Below are 12,462 nucleotides of genomic sequence, written 5' to 3'. Positions count from 1 at the left end.
TGGTGAAAGCCAAGAGTCATAAATATCCAAATATATGTGCTGTTTTATCTCAGAACAAATCTCTCAGGCAAAACAAACCTATTTTGCCTGAGAATCATTTGCCTCAAGAGCAAAACTTTGCACTAACCTCACACTCATGGTGACTATTTACATTTACAGATGTAAATACAGCCCAAATATCTACAGTAGTGGAAATGGAGGGTGAAGGAGGGGTTCAGAAAAGAGATCAGTAAGGCAGTCTTTCAGAAACATCAAATTATATAATGTCCCAAACATAGACAAGGAGTTCACTGCACACCCAAAATTTAAGTATAATAAAGTCTGAATTCACCTGGATCATGAAGTGACTCAAGGATAAATACCAGGAATGATTACAATAACCTGAATCTGGACATTTAGTCATAGAAAATATAACCTTTAACTTGGATGAGATTACTGACATGTTAATTTCTTTTTTTTTTTTATTTTATTTTTTTTCTTTTTTTTTTTTTTTAATTTTTTTTTTTCAACGTTTATTTATTTTTGGGACAGAGAGAGACAGAGCATGAACGGGGGAGGGGCAGAGAGAGAGGGAGACACAGAATCGGAAACAGGCTCCAGGCTCTGAGCCATCAGCCCAGAGCCCGACGCGGGGCTCGAACTCCCGGACCGCGAGATCGTGACCTGGCTGAAGTCGGACGCTTAACGACTGCGCCACCCAGGCGCCCCAAGTTAGTTAATTTCTTAAAACCATGTAAGTCACACATAAATTCACCGTAATATAAAATTCAAACAACATAGATGAACACAGGATAAGAACATGAAAGTTCCCCTCTGGTCTTACCTTCTGGCATCCCACATCTCTGCCCACAGATGACCTACATTGTAGACCCTTTTTGTTTTAAATCTTCACACGGTTCTTACCTATCTCTCCCAAAGCACTACAAGAATATCTATAAATATCAGATGTCTTTGTTCTGTCACATTTAACCAAAAACTTGACAAATTTCTTATTAAAATGAAATCGTTCCTTTTCAAAGAAGAATCCATTCTTTGGATTCTACAATGGATTCTAACCATTTTTCCCTATCTGTTAATCTTCTTATCTGTAAAATAACAAACAAATCAACACGGATATTAAAGGAAGAAATGCTATTGGGACAGCAAAAACAGCACAGAAGCCTCTCTGTGTGCACAGCTTCTGACCTCCCAGACACAGACATATGCAGACCTTCACTAGCTCAGACTCTTGAAGCTCCGAAGATGCCCTCAGCTTAGTTACCATCTGAAAATACATCCAGTCTGTGGGAGCTTCTGGAAAACAGTATCACAGCCCTTCCTTCTCCACCCATCTTCTCAGTCTCAACTCTTCCTTCTCTGCAAAACTACTCCCAGGCAGAGCTGCAGTACAAGAAAAATCAGGTATTCTGGAGGAGCGAGAAGACCAGAGATGCCTCTCAGATGAGAGATCAGTCCTGAAGCTCTCATTATTTAAATGCTGACATGGAAAATGTATTACTGGAAGCCCAAGTTTGTGGAAAATCTGAAACTTGATGAAGGTTTTTTAGCGATCGCTTATGTGTGGAGACAATAGAAAATGAAATAATTTAAAAAACGAAATATAGTTAACCAAACAGCACACATCCAAAACATTATTGAGCTCGGAGAAGGGAAATGATGGAAATGATGCTTTTTTCTTAACACAGAGGAAATATGCTGTATCTACTAATAAGAAATATTTATTGAGTGCTTACTATCCTAAGCATTTTACATAAGTTAAACACTTTAATTTCACAACAAACCTACAGGAAAGTATTATTATCATCTCCATTTAAAAAATTTTTTTTTCAACGTTTATTTATTTTTGGGACAGAGAGAGACAGAGCATGAACGGGAGAGGGGCAGAGAGAGAGGGAGACACAGAATCGGAAACAGGCTCCAGGCTCTGAGCCATCAGCCCAGAGCCTGACGCGGGGCTCGAACTCCCGGACCGCGAGATCGTGACCTGGCTGAAGTCGGACGCTTAACCGACTGCGCCACCCAGGCGCCCCTATTATCATCTCCATTTTAAAGATGAGGAAACTAAAGAACAGAGAGCTAGTAAGCTTCATCTCACAGGATCTGGGCTCTCCCTCCCAGTAGCAAAATGGCTGGAGCAGTGTCAGCCCTCACATCTCCTCCCTATACCATCCAGAGGAAGAGAAGGTCTCTACTAGAATTCACACTCTCATTGGCCTGATGGTGTCACGTGCTCTTCCCATGTGGACAGGGAGACTGGGATATGCCAATGAGACTAAGCCTAACAGAGCCACCTGAATAAGTAACTGGAGGCAGGGTCAATGTCACCGAAACTTCCTGGCTGAAAATGGAGGTAGTAGGAAAAGGGAGATAATGGATCCTGGAGAAGTGGCCTTCTCTGAAATGTCTACCATAGTATTCATCAACCAGAAAAAGCACAGAAAATTTCTCCAATGGTACCATTATAAACAAACTCTTATTGGCACTATTTGTTCTGGAACAGTATGTCCTCCAGCAATTACTTTTTAAACAAAAGTCAAATTTTTATTCTATCCTTTGTTCCCCAGAATCAATTTCTCCCAGAGACAAAGGTAGATTTGTAACACATGCTGGGCACTCTCAGGAACATATGTGATAATACTTTCTTGGAAAATTTGATAGTGCAGAACTAGAACTACCTTATACCTTTCGATTAGAGGAAAAGGATGATTTCAAATAAGAAGATTCTTTCTACCTAGTCGTCTTTTATGCATGTATTATTTCACCCCTGAGTTAAGGAGTTAGTGCTTTGCTTACACACAAGCAAAGCACACAACTGAAATCAAGAACTGTATGAGTCCTTATGAAGTACTCAGAACTATCTCTGGTTTTATTCTAAACAGATAATTAGCTACCCAATTTCAAAGATGTTCTCAAATGAAGATGCCACCGTGTTCCTCGGGAACACATTTTAAAGTTTAATGATCTTTACTATCAGCAGGACGCCCGTATTGAAACTACCATTGAATTCAATTTAATACAATGAATATTTGTTGACTATGGAGTACCTACTACGTGACCATCCTGAGGCTCCCACCCGTGTCTCTGCAGAAAACATCCTCCCCATTAGCCTTCACAAACCAGAAGACCAGGGCCAGCTGTCCACAAGTTAATCAACATATACGCATTTGAGTAGCTGTGCTAGGAAAAGTGACATGCAAACAAGCGTAAACATTGTCTTCAACCTCACCTCCCCAGGATACTTGTTTGCATTTCATTTTCCTGGTCCTCCTGTTTCCATGGCTTTCCTCTGAACCTCCTGCTGGTTTTCCACTGCTGTGATAAATAGATATCTCACAATTGAACTCGGAAGCAACCAAATGGATCCTAGGAAAAAAAACAGTGGCTTATTTGGGGAAACAGATTCCCAACCACAACCCTTTTACATTAAGTTGTGCTTAAATGCAAAAGAAAAATAAATACAAAACACTGAAAGAGTAAACATAACAGATATCAACTAATAATCCAGGGAGCAACACTCCATATCATTAGTACCAGGCATGACTAATCTGATAAAGCCCTCAGCTCACACCAGCTGTCCATAATCAGAATAGACTAGCAACCATTCCCAGGCCTACAGTGGGCACACAAGCTGCTGAGAAGGGCTGATTCTATCAAAGCCTAAGCAGCTCCAAAGTTCATTCGGTTCTGCTCCTGGACAAGCTTCAAAACCATTTTAGACCTCTCCAAGGGGCGGTAAAGCTCCAGAGCAGGTGTATTAGGGAGTGATTGAAGTCATCTCATTTAATGCGAGAATCCCTTTACAACCATGGCCAGCCATTGATCCAGCACGGTGGAGCCCGGCAGGGCCGCGCCTGTGACCTTGGCCATGTTCCCAGTACTGGGAAGCCGTCCCCACCACAGTGTGTCCAACCCTCCTTCCGGTGACAGGGCTTCAAACAGAGGAAGACCGCTCTCATGGTCCCTAAGTCACAGCTCCCGCTGTCTTCTTCATAGAATATCTGACAGCCTGCATACAGTTTGCATCTCTCTCTCCTTGTCACTTTGGCTAAGCAAGTTCTGTGATACAAAATCTAGACTTTTTGCAAAAACTTACCTACTTCCTTTTCTGTCATATTCCTTGTGTGAAAGGTGTTTATATTTACTTTGTACTCACTCCGAGTTGAACGAGTGAGTGCACCAGTATATATCATAAGAAGTCTTTAACCTGAGGATGTCCTTTTCGTCATGAATCAACATTTATGCTGCTTTGTGCCTATTTAAACTATGCTCTGCCCATTTCCTCTTCCTTTGAGTCTCTCTGTATTTAGTCTTCTCCACTCAGCCCTTCTTGCCCTGTGGATTAAGGTCAGGTAGCAAATACCTCTCTTCTACATCATCTAATTGATCGTGCTGGTGTGACATTTCAATCTCTGCTTCATCGGGAGAAGCAGCTTCATGTGACATGGCAATGCTGTGGGGGGGAAAAACAGAAATAGAGAAAGCCTATTAACCTTCAGAAAATGATAGTACATTTTGTGCTTCTTTTACCACCTGATTATTTTCTAAGCAGTAAAACTTTCAATTCATTAAGCCCTAGGTGGGTAAGTGATGCTTTATCCAACAGAGAACATGAGATACCACTTTTAAGTGATTTTCTGACATTCACACACACTGGGAGAGATTGGACTGATGACCAACTATGAAAACCACAGACCTGAGTTCCCAACACTGAGGTGCTCCGTCTAGACATTTCTACATTGACATTTACGCAAAGAACAGCAACGTGTAACTGCAAAAGGCAAAATTCAGACCTCATCTGAAAGACCTGGGATTATAACCCAAAGTACCCAATATAGACTCAGTTTCTACTGTGTGTGGCAGCTTTACTTAACTCACTTATCCTTACAAACATCCTGTCAACATCTGGAAGATGGGCTCCATTTTACAGGTGAGATCCTTGAGGTGTGGACACCTGTGACTTGTTGGAGCTTACGTGTACAATGGAACTAAATTAAAAACAAATCGGTCACTGAATCAGCATAACACATCAAGTGTTTCTCATAATCCCTCCTCTCTGAGATCTAATATTACAAAATGAACTTCTGCTTTTACCTACCTGAGATTTTGACAAGCAATCAAAAGCAATAATCACGGGGCGGGCTGGGTGGCTCAGCGGGTTAAGTGTCCGACATCCGACATCAGCTCATGATCTCGTGGTTCAGGACTTCAAGCCCTGCTTCAGACTCTGTGCTGACAGCTCAGAGCCTGGAGCCTGCTTCGGAGTCTGTGTCTCCTTCTCTCCCTGGCCCTCCCCTACTTACATTCTGTCTCTGACTCTCTCAAAAATTAAACATTTTTTTAAAAAATTTTTTAAAAGAAAAAAGAAAAGAAAAGAAACAGGGGAATAAGGATTCCAAGAAGGCTGCCAACATATGCTCTGAAGGATATGTCATGAGGACACTGCCTTGCAGCCAACCCTGACCTGGGCCTCAGTGGCTTGAGGGCAAGAGAGAAGCCATCATGTTCTGCTCTTCATGCAGGAACACACCACAGGGCTGTCGTAGCATCTGCTGGTGGCCACCGGTCCGGCCGCTGCTTGCTGCAGAGACCTGACTCCAAAGACCTCTCTCCACTGCGAATATAGGACCATCCGAAATATGGAAGCCCCAAGACAGTATCCAATTTCCCAGTATCTCTGGGTTGAGGTATGAAAGCCCATTCTTTTAAAAATGTTCCAGGGAGAGGGAGAGACATTTTTTTTTTCTTTCTGGTTTTTTGAGAGGATTGAGAAGTTTCCCTCTGAAATTTTTGTCAAAAAAAAAAAAAGAAGAAGAAAAGGAAATCCTTGGGGTGGGGATGCTATTGTCCTTCTGAAATTCTGTGGGTAGTTTCGAACCTTCACACCACTTGCTCCCGTATTGATCACATGAACATCGTGAACCTTTTTTAGGTAATCAAGCACAGAACAATTTTCTAATCTCTGCTTTGCCATTTTCTTTATAATTGTAGGCTAGTGACATATGTTCTCTCATCTGTAAAATGGTGATAATATTAGCCTACTCCAGGGAGATTTTGTGAGAATCATAGAAGAAAAGCCTTTAAACCCAGTTATAGCAACCACCCCCATAGACAAAAGTTGCTAAGGGATTGGGGAGGGGTGGGAGGGAGCACAGAGGGAGTAGGATGATAGGAGGAAACACCGAGAAAGCAGCCCAGCCCACTTCTCCCCCAGTGATAGCATCCCAGCTTATTTTCCCCTAATACAAACTCTCTTTTACATCTCGGTCTTCTGACCCAGCAGTTTCTCCATCAGACCTCCTCCAGGTCCCAGAGACTATTATTTCCACATTAAGTGCCCTTGCTGAAGATTTTGTTTGAGATTCTCACATTTCTATATATGCCTTGCTGCTTTCCAGACTACACAAAATATGCTAATGCCACGGTTAAAGATCCTTTCATTAAGAAAAGTATAGTAACGTGGAATCTGTTGATTTTTCACCTTGGGCATCAATTATATTACTGTCCATTTCCTGTTTCAGTTTTACAATGGTTGACAAGCTCCTAAGCCCCATATCAGTAGTAAAGGCAAAGCCGGTCTACAGGGCTGACCATCTGGTAATTCTTATACAGCCAGCCAGCCTCAGAGGTAAAAGTATTATCCAACATTGGAGAGCTAAGGAAAACAAAACAAACAAACCTCTGAACCCCAATATGGCAGAATTTTGAAAAAATAAAACCATACCTTGGTTGGATCTTTTTTTTAATGTTTATTTATTTTTGAGACAGGGAGAGACAGAATTTGAGCAGGGCAGGGAGTGGGGGGTGGGGGGCGCAGAGAATCCGAAGCAGGCTCCAGGCTCTGACCTGTCAGCACAGAGCCCATCGCAGTGCTCAAACCCACGAACCATGAGATCGTGACCTGAGCCAAAGTCGGACACTTAACCGACTGAGCCACCCAGGCGCCCCTTGGTTGGATTTAAAAGGAAATTACCTAGGGGAGCCTGAGTGGCTCAGTTAATTAAGCGTCCAACTCCATTCAGCTCAGGTCATGATCTCACGGTTCCTGAGATCAAGCCCAGTGTTAGGCCCCACCCGGAGAGTTTGGAGCCTGCTTAGGATTTTTCTCTCCTCTCTCTCTCTCTCTCTCTCTCTCTCTCTCTCTCTCTGCCTTTCCCCCTGCTGTGCACACACACTCTCTTTCTCTCTCTCTCTCTCTCTTAAAATAAATAAACATTTTTAAAAAGAAAAAGAAAAAAATGAAAAGAAATCACCTAAAGAAAAGAATATTTCTTTCGGTCCACTTAATAACATCTAACTACTGAAAGCACTTAGTTTGCAGTGAATGTGTATCAGTGATTATAGGTCAAGCCATTAACAGAAACTCAGGATTCAAATGTAACAACTTAGAATGTGCCCTTTTTTTTTTTTACCATAAATGTCAGTGTTTTCATAGAAACAAAAACAGAAGACAAACAAAACAAATGTCAGGGTTTTCAAACTATTGGAATAGGTTTTAATAGAAATCACTCTAAAAAGTTAACTGTATTTGTATATGAATTGAATGTGCATTAGGGGAAGTTAACTGTATTTGCATATGAATTGAATGTGATTACCCCACTTTTTAATTAAATTTTAGTATCTATGGTGAATTTGATCAAGATTTTTAACCATAAATATAGCTAATTTCTAGAAACAAACCCAAGACAAAAGATATACTCCTCAAGTACAAAATCTGGTAATTTTTTAGTTTAGCTTCGCAAGCCTCAAAAAATGGCCTAGACTGGATAATTATATATTCATTCCCCTCTTCCTTTCCAACTACCTACCTGCCTTGTGTCACAAGCCAGACTCTTCTACACTTGTGACCCTTTTCCTTTCAAAAGACCGGTGGTCCTACAGTAATTTCAACCCCTCCCTCTCTCTGCATTTCCATCCACCTTTTCAACAAGTATCAAATTAATGATCTGTTCATCTCTAAGTCACCATTGAGGCACCCTATAAATCAACAGATGTGCTTTTGATTCAATACATTACCCTCTCTCCTTCTCTGCTAGACGTATAAAAGAAATTATTCAGATTAGGGAAATTATTTCCAGAAGAGAATCATCAAAACGGTGTTTCGCAGCATTCAAAATCCACATCAAGTCTGTAAAACTTTGGTTGTAAAGTATTGGTTAAGTGCTACCATTGCAAGATACTATTTATTTATTTATTTTTTTAACATTTAATTGTTGTTGAGACACAGAGGACGAGCAGGGGAGGGGCAGAGAGAGAGGGAGCCACAGAATCCGAAGCAGGCTCCAGGCTCTGAGCCATCAGCACGGAGCCTGATGCGGGGCTCGAACCCACCGACTGTGAGATCATGACCTGAGCCAAAGTCAGATGCTCAACCGACCGAGCCACCCAGGTGCCCCGCAAGATACTATTTAAAAGTAGCATAGGCCTATGTATATACACAAATGCATATAATATGTGTATTATAATATAATATAATATAATATAATATAATATAATATAATATGCATTATTTGCATATGCATATACAATAACTTAAATGTAAAGACACAAATATATACGATGGCAGTAGAGATTTACGTCCGTGTGTGTTTAGTATTTTTGGCAGCTCAGTATTCCCATTTCCTTCCTGTAGGACACACATTTTCTTTTGGAGAATTACTTCTTTCCCATTATATTGCATTGGCAGAACAGTAAATCCAATGCCTCAATCCCACTGAGAATGTCACATTAACCAGCTTTCCCCACACTTCCTTGGAAAAGCCAGAAGCCCAGAATATCAGCTGTTGTCTTCTAGGATTTGCATCTTATGTGAGAGACACTGAGATGGAAGAAGCTGTTGGAATTCCATAGTTCTCACCCATGGTGCCTGGACATGATTGTTCCTGGTCTGGAAACACTCCCAGCACCCAGAGCAGCCTTAAGTAATGACTTACCAAGCCTGAGTCTCAGCTTTCCAGTTGATGTGCTGAGTTCCTGATAAATTTCCCTTCTTAAATTGTCCAAAGTCATCTTCTGTTGCCTGCAACCCAAGGACCCCAATCATTACAGTTACTTACGAAACAAACACTGAGTAAGAACACACATTAAATATATTATTCACATTCGGGGTGATTAGTATATATGTATAGATGCATTTTGTTGATCAATGAGTAAAGAGGATCAGGGAAGTTGAATTTTCAGGCAGGAAGGTTGTCATGAGCTCTCTCCAGGAGAATAAAAGCTGAGAAAATATCTTTCTCTCTCTCTCTCTGTGTGTGTGTGTGTGTGTGTGTGTGTGTGTGTTTCAGATACCATACATATATAACCAGTGGTATATTCTGAAATTTTATTAATACCTTCAATGGAACAACAATTAAAGTTGGCAGCAAGGATGTTTAATGAGAACTCCACTAGCAAAAAAGTCAGTTGCCTTTCTGTGTTGAAAAATTTTGTATTTTATGCAGCCAGTTAAAAGAATATCTCATCCAACTATTCAATATATGTGAGTTTATTATGCACAAATGGCTACGGATATTTATCATCTGCCCTTTGCGATCTTTTTTAACAGCTACTAACTATCCTGATGCGCCCATAACACCCCGTTAGGAGATTTCTTCGCTTTGTTGATGCAGAGCATTAACTTAATGTTGCAGAATTTAAGGTCTTCTCTTTTATAAACTTATCATATCCTTTTTCTCCCTGTGCAGTTAAGTCTGGTTTAATTATCTCCCAGAAATCAGTAAAGGTACTGTTTTTGCCTTTGCTTGCCCTTAATCCTTATCTGATTAAAGTGTCACACTCTTAATTGGGCTGTGTGTACCTCAGCCTCTTCAATTCCAAATATCGAGGGTGGCAGCAGGACACCTAGGACTGGCAAACGGCTCACAGATAAGCAGCAAATGCGAGTAGTGCACAAAATACCAGTCCCTCTTCTTGGTGCCACCCTGCACTGCCACCCCCCCCCCCACCCCGCACCTCTTCTCTTTCGCCCGTCCAGCAAGGAAAGAGGAGAGATTTTCAGAAATGGAGAGGGTGTTTGACACCTATTACTCTCCGTTCAACAGGCTGGAATCTTTTCAATCTTGCAAGTCTTTGAAAAGAGTTCAAGTGCTATTTGATTGAAGCCTTGCAGTACTGACAGGACAGGGCTCACTAAAAACCTCAGCACCTGAAAAGGAAAAAGAAAAACATAGGCCCCTCTCAACACATATTTTTTAAGAAAGTATGGATATTATTGTGATCCTTTTACCAGTGAGTGAACTTTGAAGATGCCAACAGAGAGAAGGGGGGAGGAAGGAGGAATGAGAAGGAGAGGGTAGGGGCAGGGAGAGAGAGAATTTCTCTTGCTTCCAAGTGGGAACAATATTCCATCAAAGTTCTTTTCCCACCAGTAGGTATATCCGGGGCCTCCATGACAAAAGGCACAACTGTGACATAAAGTTGGTGGAGGAGATGACTGGTTTCAACATTACCCTCAGAGCTGGTTTCCTGTGGGGCCATCATAACAAAGCACCACAAAATGGGTAGCTTAAAACAACAGACATTTTTTCTCTCAGTGTGGAGGCTGGAAGTCTGAAGTCAAGGTGTTGGCAGGGCTGGTTCCTTCTGGAAGCTCTGAGGGAGAATCCATCCCAAGCCTTTCTCCTCACTTGCCAACAGCCCCTGGCATTCTGTGGCTCACAGCTGATTCATTCCAATCTGTGCCTCTGTCATCACATAGCACTCTCCCTGTGTGTCTATGTGCACAAATGTGCTTCTTCTTACAAGCACACCAGTGAATTAGGACCCACTGTAATCCAGGATGACCTCAACTGAACTTGACTACATAAGCAAAGGCCTTATTTCCAAATAAAGCCACATTCACAGGTACTAGAAGTTAGGATTTCAACATATCTCTTTGGGAAACACAAATGAACCCACAATACCCTCCATAAACAAGGTAACCTTATGCTATTTCCAAGCTATTCAGTGTTCATCTTTGTATGTTCAACCGTTTCTAGAACCCACAATGGTCCACAGTCAGTGGCGACTACTCATGGTGTGCCCTTGCATGGGTGTGCTGCCATAATTTAATTTAAACGTTATAGAGTAGAGGACGATGTGCTGTGAATAAGAGGTAAGGAACATAATTCATCTGGATCCAAATAAAGGTGTTTGTTCACTAGAACCCATAAGAATTTTTGCCTTGTGGGTATATCAGAGGAGTTCAGGGCAATCAATCAGTCTACCAAAGTGGACACTACTGGGGCAAACTGGTGAGCAGTGTGGGGGTGGAGAAGAATGTTATACACACAGGAGGCATGATTATCCTGTGACAGAAACTGCACTGTAACTGTTATGCTGTTCTGAGACTCTCAGTCTCTTCCAGTGTGCCATCAAATCTATTGATGCCAAACATCTTAAGAACCTCTGTTTTCAATTGGAAGTGTAGATCAAATGTTCCAATGTCATCATCTCTCCCACTAAATAATATCTTCATAATTTACCTATTGCTTAACTCAGTTGCATTGTCTGAAAACAAAAATCTCAGACTTAAAAGGGAAATTATTTGTGGCAGCTGAGAACTTTTTCAAATTTATCCAGTGATTTGTTTAATGGTTATAGGAAAATGGACCCCACTCAGGGCTTGGATAAAATCACCCAAATTCACCAGAAAAACATTGTTCTCAAGAATATACATCTCAAGGATACATCTACAGCTTCTAAAGAGCCCCTAGGAGGATCTTCCCAGGATACAACCTCCAGAAATTGTTGGGGAATCGGAAATCCCATCAACAAGGATTTGTTCTGAAGATGAGTGAAGAGAAATCTGACACAATGGAAATACTCACCCCACACAAAAGTGAAGATCTTATAGAGATTCCTTTATCAGGTATTTTTCCAACCAAGAGAGCTAGAAGTAAGCTCAGGAAAGGCACCTGCTGGAAAAACACAAAATGAAAGGCAAAGGTACCCGATAATGTCACCTCCTTCATATCTGTCCTGGAGGGCGGCCCTGTGACTCTTCTCCCCATGGAGCTTCTGGAGAGCATGTTCCTCAATGACATTTTACATAACATGGATGATGGAGGGGACCCAGGAGGGAGGATGTCTGCACAAATACTCTCTTAGAGGGAAAAGTTACATTCAGTGAAGGGAAATGAGGGAAAGAGTAAAGATCAAGAGAAAAGAAAAGTGTTCTGCTTTTGCCCCAATGGTCAGCTTCTCCGTCTCTCTTCCACCCTCTTCTCTAACCTGCTGACTGCTGAGTCTTATGTGTTTGATCCTGCAGGCCAAGTGAACATTGGGTTGAAAAATGGGAGCCCAAGGCCCAGTGGCCTTCCACCCCTGTCCACAGTCCACGACAAAGCTGTGAAGAAGATATGCCCGGTGCCCTGCTGAGACTCTGGGTCAGGTGCAGAGATTTCACCAACTAAAAGCCAACCTATGAGACACATAAGTTTACAGAAGGGAGAAGGACCCCAGACATGTGAACAGTGCTGAAGC

At 41.7% G+C, this 12,462-nt stretch overlaps 1 long non-coding RNA gene across 1 annotated transcript; it reads right to left on the bottom strand.

Moving 5' to 3' along the window:
* Window positions 1-3,230: 3,230 nt before the first annotated feature.
* LOC121037951 (uncharacterized) lies at window positions 3,231-11,970 on the bottom strand. The gene is made up of 5 exons (XR_005794077.1): window positions 11,808-11,970; window positions 9,952-10,144; window positions 8,931-9,016; window positions 4,094-4,450; window positions 3,231-3,363 (listed from the first exon to the last, which is right to left on the bottom strand). It is a non-coding gene; the product is annotated as an uncharacterized LOC121037951 (long non-coding RNA).
* Window positions 11,971-12,462: the final 492 nt, after the last annotated feature.

The sequence above is a fragment of the Herpailurus yagouaroundi genome, unplaced genomic scaffold (assembly GCF_014898765.1).
Source record: "Herpailurus yagouaroundi ecotype Mexico unplaced genomic scaffold, PumYag 164, whole genome shotgun sequence".
NCBI classification, from domain to species: Eukaryota; Metazoa; Chordata; class Mammalia; order Carnivora; family Felidae; genus Herpailurus; species Herpailurus yagouaroundi.
This window is presented reverse-complemented; position numbering and strand designations above follow the sequence as displayed.